We start from the raw sequence: 10,770 nt of genomic DNA on the forward strand, positions 1-10,770 counted from the left end.
ATAATATTTGAATAAATCCTTGAATCTTTTCATATCAGGAGCTTCCTATGTTTTTCAAATCACTGTTTTCTTACATGGTAGGGGAACGTCTGTTTCTAGAGTTTTCAGGCCCTCAGGTATAAATTGGAGAAGGAAACGGCAACCCATTCCAGTACTCTTGCCTGGAGAATCCCACCGATGGAGGAGTCTGGTAGGCTACAGTCCATGGGGTCGCAAAGAGTCAGACATGACTGAGCGACTTCACTTTCACTTTCAGGTATAAATACCCAATATAGAATGAAAGCATTGGTTAGATATCCATGCAATTCTTTATCCCTTAGTTCTAAAAAGAAATCCTACAAACTGTATCTTGCTCCAAAGTTAAGTGTGGTTTTCTCAGTTCCCCCAAGCAGGGGTGGTCCTGGGCACCTGCTGTTCCCTGCCTCTGTCCCTCTCCTTCCCTCAAGTATTGTCTCTTCTGGTCCCTATGCATACAGTGCCCTCAGATTGCTCTCTGGGTTCCTGCCAGTCTCTCACTAAATGGCTTACTACATCCCCTCAAAGTTCAAATTTTCTCAATTTTTTTGTCCTCAGATACGTTTTAAGAAAGCAACTGAATGCCCCCACTTCCAGTGATCGTCCTAAGCCTTGTTAATGGAGGTGTTTGGGGCAGGAGGACATTTCATAGGCTGTCTGAATCACAGAGCTCACAGGTAAGGCCAGTCCCCCGTAGGGTGGGGTGTGAGGAAAGAGGCAGAGGGAGGGGAAAAGATTTCTGTGGAAACCCCTGACTGCTGAGAGGAGTTGTCTCCATGCCTTGACTTGGCCCTTCTCACCTGGGGACTGCTTGCTTCCATGGAAAGGGTTCAGTCACAGCAAGAAATTCCATGGAGAGTGGGAATCACAGAAAGGACTGAAGAGAGTTGCAGCACGGCCCCTCTGGTGACTTTTTCTCTCCTTGTGGATTTGCTCCATCCTTCTCCTCCACAGGGCATTCTCCTGGAGGGACGTGACCTGGGCTGGTGCTTGGACATCATGGCTCCTACATGGCTCCCTTCTCTGGCCATCTTCTACATTCTGCCACTCACTGCTCTTTGCCTGCTAAGTTGCTTCAGTCATGTCCAACTCTGTGTGGCCCAGCCAGGCTTCTCTGTCCATGTGATGCTTCAGACAAGAATACTGAAGTGAGTTGCCATACCCTCCTCCAGGGGATCGTCCCAACCCAGGGACTGAACCCACGTCTCCTTTGTCTCCTGCATTGCAGGTGGATTCTTTACCACTGAGCCACCTGGGAAGCCCCTAGGATGGCTAGCATTCATCAGTTTCTTCTTTCCATGTATGTAGAACCTATCTCCCTATTGAGAGATGGAGTCTATTCCTCTGCCCCCTTGAATCTGGGTGGGCTGGTGATTTTTAAGAAATAGAATACTGTGAAAATGATGCCTTGCAGCTTATACCTGAGTCTTTTGAAACACTAGCTCTGGGAGAAGCCAGCACCTGTGGAAGTCCAGCTACTTCAAGACCACCATGCTGTGAGGAAGCCCAATCTAGCCATATGGAGAGATGCTGTGCCAGCCCCAAGCCACTCCAGACATCCCAGACCAAACACCACAGAGCTGCATGAAGAAGCCTTCAGATGAATTTGGCCTTGGCTTTAGACTGGCTGCACGATACCAGAGACCTCAAGTGAGAACCACCCAGCTGATCCTATCAACTTCCACAGCCACGAGCAGTAATAATAAATTATTGTTTTACTCTGCTAAGTTATGGGGTGGTTTGTTAAGCAGCGCCAATAACTGGAACAGTGAGTAAGGGCGCAGTGAGTGCCAGGGGTGCAGCAGGATACCAACAGTAGGCTGCAGGGCAGCGCACGGAGTGAAAGAAGAAGCTGATGTCTAGGCCTCCGAAAGCACACTCCGTTGACCAGGTGACAGGGAAGAGCGGACAATCACTTCAGAGCACTGATCTCTATTGCTTTTTCTCTAGAGTTCCTCCACTCAAGAGTCAAGTTCTCAAGAGGGGAGGAGTCCTGTTACCCTAGCATGTGTCAATGGCATCTTGAGCCAAAGGTAACAGGTGTCTTGACATCTTGACTGACAGCAAGACACCATAACTGCCTAATAGAGAAGGTAGTTCTTAAAAATTAAAAAAGAAAAAAAAAATGGAGAAGGAAGTGATGTGAGGGGACCAGGATAAAGGGGAATGACCACTGGGAGTTCAAAACAAGGCCTGTTCACTTCACATGTAACTCTACTGCACTCACCCCCCAGTTCACTTTGCTATCTCCTAGTTCTCCAGTTATCAATTCTGAATCTCAGGACAGGAATCTGATTTATTTAGTTCATTTTTTTAAGTCTGGCTACATAGGGGCCTGGATTGTCAAATGGTCAACTTCCCATCCTTTGGTCCCCAAAGCTGTAGCAAGATGGGAGGGCTCAATCATATGTTACAAAAACCTCACTGTGCCTCCTGGGGAAGGGAGCATGGGAGGAGCCATTACCTGCAGAAGGGGGTGTGCCTGGGCAAGAATTCCATACTGACCACATAGGGAGAGTTTATGATAATAGACTCTAGGTTGAAGTCCCAGCCTTACCACTGGCAAGACTCTACAGAAGCTACTCAAACTGTGATGGCCAATTATCTTCTCTGTGATCACACTATCTACCCAGAGGCTTTTTGGGAGGAGCATATGTCGGCACACTACCTCATATATGAGCTTTTAGTGGTGGTATCACATCATTTCATCATTTTATCTAAAGGTTGAGGTCAGCTACCATGTCTGATGCTTAACCCCCATTGAAGAGGACAAAGACCTTTGGTGCAGCAGTTACTGCATGCCTCTGGTCAGTACCTCCTCACCCTTGCCCTTTTAATACATAATGATTTCTAGCAGCTAGTCCCTGCATCTCTTTGTTGTTGTTTAATCATTAAGTTGGTTCTGACTCTTTGCAACTCCATGGACTGTAGCCTACCAGGCTCCTCTGTCCATGGGATTTCCCAGGCAAGAATACTGGAGTGGGTTGCCATTTCCTTCTCCAAGGGATCTTCCAGACTCGGACTGAACCCACGTCTCCTGCATTGGCAGGTAGATTCTTTACTGCTGAGCTACCAGGGAAGCCCCTGCATCTCTTTATTGAAGGGCTTTCTTTGTGTCCTTAGGTGAGATCTACTGAAGGCAGAAGTGCAGGGAATTCGTAACTTCTCCCCCGCCCCAGCAACACCCATCCAACGCTATAGGAAGCTGGTGTATAAGTACCCTTGCCCATTGGGTGGAATGCTTCAGAGACACAGGTGTGCCTGCATCATTTCCTAGAATAGGATGATGGACTCTAGGAAATTCCAAGGGATCAAGCTCCAGTTGTCTACAGTGGTAGCTTGCTGGATGACGCATCTGTAGTTAGGGGCTTATCCTACTCCATCTCACTTCCCCACTCCCACAGGTATTTTCTAGCATCCAAATGGAATGAACTACTTACATGCAAATGCTTGTCTAAGGGTCTGCTTCTGGGAATACTCAAACTAAGAGAGAGAGAGGAAGGTTCCCTAGTCTATGACAAGAATGGTCCCAGCTTCTGATATTTGTCCTGTCCTGGTTCCTGAATTTCATGGGGACAGTCCTTAGAGCACCTGGACTGCAACCCTGGGCCCCATGGTCCTCCAAGCTGTGCCCTCTTCTGTTTCCCACTGAGACCTCTGCAATCTTGGCATTAATAACATTCTTTGAGTCCTCCTGCCCAGCTCCATGTTCTTAGGAGATGGGCTATGGTCCACTAAGATGCTTCTCAACCTGACTTTCAGAGGAGGGAATAGACCCCTGAGGGCTGTGAGACTTTGGAAGGGACTAATCATATTAAGAAGAGGTGGCAAGAATACGCAGAAGAACTGTACAAAAAAGATCTTCACGACCAAGATAATCACAATGGTGTTATCACTCACCTAGAGCCAGACATCCTGGAATGTGAAGTCAAGTGGGCCTTAGAAAGCATCACTACAAACAAAGGTAGTGAAAGTGATGGAATTCCAGTGGAGCTATTTCAAATCCTGAAAGATGATGCTGTGAAAGTGAGGCACTCAATATGCCAGCAAATTTGGAAAACTCAGCAGTGGTCACAGGACTGGAAAAGGTCAGTTTTCATTCCAATTCCAAAGAAAGGCAATGCCAAAGTATGCTCAAACTACCACAAAATTGCACTCATCTCACATGCTAGTAAAGTAATGCTCAAAATTCTCCAAGCCAGGCTTCAGTAATACATGAACTGTGAACTTCCAGATGTTCAAGCTGGTTTTAGAAAAGGCAGAGGAAACAGAGATCAAATTGCCAACATCCACTGGATCATCAAAAAAGCAAGAGAGTTCCAGAAAAACATCTATTTCTGCTTTATTGACTATGCCAACACCTTTGACTGTGTGGATCACAATAAACTGTGGAAAATTCTGAAAGAGATGGGAATACCAGACCACCTGACCTGCCTCCTGAGAAACCCGAATGCAGTCAGGAAGCAACAGTTAGAACTGGACAAGGAACAACAGACTGGTTCCAAATAGGAAAAGGAGTACATCAAGGCTGTATATTGTCACCCTGCTTATTTAACTTCTATGCAGAGTACATCATGAGAAACATGGGGCTGGAGAAAGCACAAACTGGAATCAAGATTGCCAGGAGAAATATCAACAACCTCAGATATGCAGATGTCACCACCCTTATGGCAGAAAGTGAAGAGGAACTAAAAAGCCTCTTGATGAAAGTGAAAGAGGAGAGTGAAAAAGTTGGCTTAAAGCTCAACATTCAGAAAACGAAGATCATGGCATCCGGTCCCATCACTTCATGGGAAATAGATGGGGAAACAGTGGAAACAGTGTCAGACTTTATTTTTTGGGGCTCCCAAATCACTGCAGATGGTGATTGCAGCCATGAAATTAAAAGACGCTTACTCCTTGGAAGGAAATTTATGACCAAACTGGATAGCATATTGAAAAGCAGAGACATAACTTTGCCAACAAAGGTCCGTCTAGTCAAGGCTATGGTTTTTCCAGTGGTCATGTATGGATGTGAGAGTTGGACTATGAAGAAAGCTGAGCACTGAAGCACTGATGCTTTTGAACTGTGGTGTTGGAGAAGACTCTTGAGAGTCCCTTGGACTGCAAGGAGATCCAACCAGTCCATTCTAAAGGAGATCAGTCCTGGGTGTTCATCGGAAGGACTGATGCTAAAGCTGAAACTCCAATACTTTGGCCACCTCATGTGAAGAGTTGACTCATTGGAAAAGACTCTGATGCTGGGAGGGATTGGGGGCGGGAGGAAAAGGGGACGACGGATGAGATGGCTGGATGGCATCCCCGGCTCAATGGACATGAGTTTGAGTAAACTCTGGGTGTTTGTGATGGACAGGGAGGCCTGGCTTGCTTTGATTCATGGGGTCGCAAAGAGTCTGACACGACTGAGCAACTGAACTGAACTGAATCATAGCAGAAAACTTATCACGTTGTTCCCTCTCCCCTTAATGTGAATTCTGCACTTAACACAAATGAATGTGCTTTAAAAATATGCTTGTTTTATTATTGATCAGATAAAATTGATAGCTCAATAAGATGGTCCATGCTTATTCTTGGAATTGATTTTCTGGTAGTTCTCCAGGTTCTTACTTTGACCTATTGGAGAAGCCTGGCTCATACGGTGACTTGGGACCTAGGTCTTTCCTAGGCTATTTACTACCCCAGAGGAGGGCCAGGCAGGAGCCAACCCAAGAAACAGTGGGGTTTCTTAGTTCCAGTCTGGCCCCACCTGGAGAGAGCTGAGCCAAGTGATTTGCTTCTTAGGCGCTGGTGTGTGGACATAACTGACTGCTCCCAAGTCTCACACTCAGTTCTTTTCTCCAAGGCAGACTTTTAAAGCATAAGAGGTAACAAAAGTCTTAGTATTTCCTCTCTCTAGTGTCTCCTGTCTCTTGGAACCACTCTTCTTTTTGGAAGACGACTGGGAGAGGGGAGGGACAAAAGGAAGAATTTGGTTTCCTTGGTGATCCCAAGGATGCTCCCAGTGCATCTGCCTTCCTTAAAGACCTTATTAACATCCCTGCCATGTGCTATGAGAGATTTAACCCACTGCTGCTCTTCTTTAAAGATGAAAAAGAACTCCTTTGCTTTCACTTTCTGAAAGCAGAATGTCATGAAAATTTAGTATTTGTTGAAAAAGATATTAATAAGTTCATGACCTCTTGTCGATGCCTGGGTGGCTGGACGGAAGCGGTTACAAGGAAGTGGGCAGCCCACCTCAATATGTCTTGGTGAGGAGTCATGAGGTGCGGGCTTAATCAGCTCTGGGGGCCCAAGAATATATCCTATTTAAAAATGCATGCGGACAACATATTTAACTTTTACTTTTTAAAACTGATTGAAGAAGCTAATGAGATTTTTTTTTAATTATTTTATTGATGTCTAGTTGACTTACAATATTGTCTTAATTTCTACTGTACAGCAAAGTGATTCAGTTATATAGTCTTTTATATATTATGTAATCATATAATCATATATAGCTTATGTCTTATATAATCTTATATATAGATAGATTCTTTTCCACATTCTTTTCCATTATGGTTCAAAATATGACAAGTAAGCTTATCTACAAAACAGAAACAGACTCACAAATATAGAGAACAGGGATTGTGGGATTTGATTTCATCTTATCTGGTAAAGCCAATGTCAGAGTCCTCTTTTTTCCAATTTGCACCCAAAATTTTATTCAAAAATAATGTGCTATGGAGTAACAAAGGATAAAGTGGAGAGAAGGTGGAGTTGATGAGCTAATTAAATGGCCTTTATGCCTTTTGCAAGCTGGCTAATTTACAGTTGAAACTTCACAACAGGCTCATTCTTCTTAACAACATCTGCATTTTATAATGCGCTCTGTGACAGCGGTTCTGCCATTATCTGCTGTGCATTTTATAATATGTGCTGTGCTGAGCGCCCAAGGCATGGTCAGGGAAGGCCTTCTTTCCACGGTGCGGTGATTAGATTTATGGCCCGGTCTCCATCTGAAGAGAGATTAGCAGGACTAAGGCTGTTTAGTTTGGCAAAGGCGAGAGGAGCAGGGGATGTGATAGGTACATTATAGAAAATGATAAATGAAGAAAGGGAAGACTTTGGGGGCCCCTCATTTGCCATTGCAAAGACACTTAACACACTCTGGTCTCCACCCTGAGCATGTCATTAACCCGGGTGGTTTGAGGTTTTGGAAGGAGCATAGGCAGGCAGAGAGATAGCCTCAGGGAAAGGCGCTGTACTGATGGGAAATGTCTGGGCCGATATATTTATATGAAATAGCACCTATGGTTACATTAGCAAGGATCGGTTTACCGGGGCCATCCATCCTACTTGAGGGCATGGTGACAAGGCTGGCTGTGCTTCTTGCTTCCCCGGGGAGGGGCCCCAGACGACTTGGCACCAGTCCCCTCCACAGGGTGTCTGGGTTTCCAGCAGCCTTTTCTCCGTTGGAGATGGGCGGGGGGAGTCCAAGCACTGAATGGATGCAGGAATCTGGGGGGCTGCAGGATGCTGCCAGTCCTTAGGAATTTAGTAAGGGCCACTATCAACGTGGGCGACTGAGACTGCTGGCCAAGTGGGAGAGACCTGAAAACTGCTCTCTTATAACTCACCTGGGACTTCCTATATCTCTGGCTCCAAAAGGAACCGGATCCTTTAATCCCTGCAAGCCAGCTGACTCTCGAGCAGTACCTTGGATGGCAGTTTTAGCAGTGGTTATCAGTGGCAGGGTCTTGGGGCACGTTCCTAGCTTCTTCACTGACTCCTTTTGTCATCCTCAATTTCCTGGTTGAAGTCTGCTGTCCTAACCCCAGGCTCCCAGAGGCTGGGGGTGGGAATGGTGGAGGGTCAGTCTGTTAATGTCTGACTAGCTCTTTGAAGTCTGCTCTGTGTAAGCAAAGCCCCCTCGGGGCCCTCATGCTGTAAACAATTCCAAACTGACCACCGCTGGTGAGTGAATTCTTCACCTTCCACCCTTCCCCTCCCAACAGCTCCCGAAGCAGCTAAAACCTCCTTTGCCAAACTGACTTTCCATGGCTTCCCCCTTCCTTCCTCTCTCTGTCCCTCCCTACCTCTTTCCCTTCCTACTTCTTTTTTCGTTTCTCTCATTCTCTTTTGTTTGTTGTTCCTATTTTGTGTAGGAATCTGATTCAGAGCTTCCTCTTGGATGTGTTATGGAAACATGTACTGAGGCAACCAGTTTGGCTGGTGGATCTTTCTCTGAAATGGAAATGCAATGGACTCCAAATCTGAACGGCGCTCCTCAGATATCTGATGTTCTGGGGCAGTAGAAAGAACAGTAGGAGGAAAGCATTTTGATTTTTTTGTTTGTTTCTTAGTTCTGTGGCTTTGAGCAAGTCGTCTGAACTCTGGGTTATTGTCTTCAGCAGAAGGCAATGCTACCTGAGATACACACACACACACCACCCCCCACACACAGCCACCCAGAACCACCTTTTCTGGAGATACTGAAAGGGACATATGTGGGAATGCTCAGTGGAGGGGCTGATGGACCCACCAAAGAGTAGATAAGACAGAACATCTAGAGAGCAGGCCATTGCTAGGCGTTAAATGGCTTGGGAAGTATTATTGTACAATTTGACCCAGATGTGTTATTTATACTTGTTGTTGTTCACTCGCTCAGTCATGTCTAACTATTCGCAGCCCCATGGACTGCAGCATGCCAGGCTTCCCTGTCCTTCACTATCTCCTGGAGTTTGCTCAAACTCATGTCCATTGATAGTCATACTAATTAACTGCAAAATCATATGCTGATGGGCTTTTGTAAAGAGAAGAACTGATGAAGGTAGTGGTAAAACAGATTGTATAGGTGTGTGTGTGCTGTGTGTTCAGTCGCAGCCGACTCTTTGCGACCCCACGGACTATAGCCTGCCAGACTCCTCCAGGATCCTGGAATTTGCCAGGCAGGAATTCTGGAGCAGGTTGTCATTTCCTACTCCAGGAGATCTTCCCAACCCAGGGATTGAACCCTTGTCTCTTGCGTCTCCTGCATTGGCAGGGGAATTTATCTATAGCCAAACTTAAAAAGCCGAATGAAATGTATTATGTAAGTGCAAGATCATGATAGCCACGTGTGATGTACAACACATTGAGACTGCACTTTATTATCCTAGACTCTTGGCATTGGGCTGCATTTGTGAATCAAGTTGGTTCAAAGGACAGTGAAAGGTCTGGAGTCAGCTAGCACAGCTCTGCTAACTTCAGGCAGCTAACTCCTCTGAGCTTCTCAGTTGTCCAAACAGCTAATACTTACTGGGCACCTTCTGTGCACTAAGCATCCTTCTTAGCAAATATTATTTAATATCACATTAACCCATATGGCAGGTACTATGGTTATATCTGTTTTACTGATAAAGGAACCTGAGGCGCCGGGCATTGAGAAACCTACCCAGGTTCAAATAGTTTGAATGTGGTGCTGGCAGGGTTTGAGTCCATAACACACACCCACCATGGTCCTAACCTCATACTTTAGTCAGGATTCTAAAGAGAAACTGAACCGGTAGGATATATAATACAACGTTTCCTCTGAGAAACTACTCATGCTGTTATGGAGGCTGACAAGCCCCAAGATCTGCAGGGTAAGTCAGCAGATCCTGGTTAAATCTAATGCCAAATCTTGAGCTCCATTCACATAGAATGGCCTGTCGTGTTAAGCTAGCTGACCTCTGCAGCTGTTGTGCTCCTTAATAAAGGAACAGTACTTCTAGAGGCAAACCATATCTCCTCCTCAAGGCATTTCTACTTTCCCCTTCTCAGTTCCTGGGCTCCCCCTTCTTGCCCATCTCTGAGGCTCTAACCAGGAGCCCAAGCTGGGCTGAGGTGACAGAAAGTGTAACAAGGACAGTGAGCCAGCTGCCTCCTGTCCTGCTCACAAGGGCCGCTGATTCCTGGGCCACCCACTCTGGTTTTATTTACTTCCAAGCCACAGTGAGGTCTGGGAGTCGCTCCCAGGCGGGGCCTTCTCCCTGGCGAGCAAGTCATCTCAGGGGGCGGGAGTCGCCCAGGGCAGTGCCTTTGAGAGATGTGGCTGACTCTGTTTCAGTTCTCTGGGGTGGTCAGCCTGTAATTTCAAGATTTACTGGCCTCACGGAGATAGCCGCAAATGGGGCGACGGCAGTAATTACCAGAGGCTGCTCTGCTAATCCTTGGTTACGAATGTTAGTTAGAAGCTAAAGAAGATTCATGCAAGCATTTCCTGGAGTTCATGGGCTCCATGTCCTTTTTGCTTTTCTTTTCCTATCCTTAAAAAGGGAGAAAAATGAGAGAGACAGAGAGAGGGAGAGAGGGAGGGAGAGAGACAGAGAGGAGACTGATTCTTATTTAATTTTATTGTGGCCACTAGGAATTAAAGTCTTTGAAGTCCAAATTATTTTAATGCTTTTTTAGCATTGTTTTATATTTGGAATTGGAAAAAATTAGGAAGCTGAATTCCTAAAACTCATGAGAACCAGTGTTGTAGGTTTTGCCAGTTCGTGGCTGAAGATGGGCTGAACAGAATGATTTGGGGGGAAATGTCTCCAAGCTGAGTAAAAGAAATAAAACTTCTGGGACTCCTGCCCTCCTCAGAAAAGCCTGGAACGTGAGTGCCTGCCTGCTGCTGTCCTGCCGGAGCGCGGCTGGAGGGAGTTGCTTCATATTGTGTTCATTATCCTTAGAAAATCCTCCCTCCGGGACAGCAATATTAACCCTGTGTGCTGTGTGAAAGTGACAAGAGATGGCTTGGGTCTTCTA

The 10,770-nt window shown here is 45.9% G+C and overlaps 1 long non-coding RNA gene across 2 annotated transcripts; it reads left to right on the top strand.

Annotated features, from left to right (window-relative positions):
- Positions 1 to 223: 223 nt before the first annotated feature.
- LOC120867058 lies at positions 224 to 1,742 on the top strand. 2 transcript variants are annotated; one of them, XR_005721801.1, is made up of 3 exons: positions 224 to 256; positions 574 to 692; positions 1,430 to 1,742. It is a non-coding gene; the product is annotated as an uncharacterized LOC120867058 (long non-coding RNA). The 2 variants fall into 2 exon arrangements; XR_005721802.1 differs by having other exon boundaries at positions 1,458 to 1,742.
- The last annotated feature ends 9,028 nt before the right edge of the window (positions 1,743 to 10,770 follow it).

Source organism: Oryx dammah, unplaced genomic scaffold, assembly GCF_014754425.2.
Source record: "Oryx dammah isolate SB20612 unplaced genomic scaffold, SCBI_Odam_1.1 HiC_scaffold_1, whole genome shotgun sequence".
NCBI classification, from domain to species: Eukaryota; Metazoa; Chordata; class Mammalia; order Artiodactyla; family Bovidae; genus Oryx; species Oryx dammah.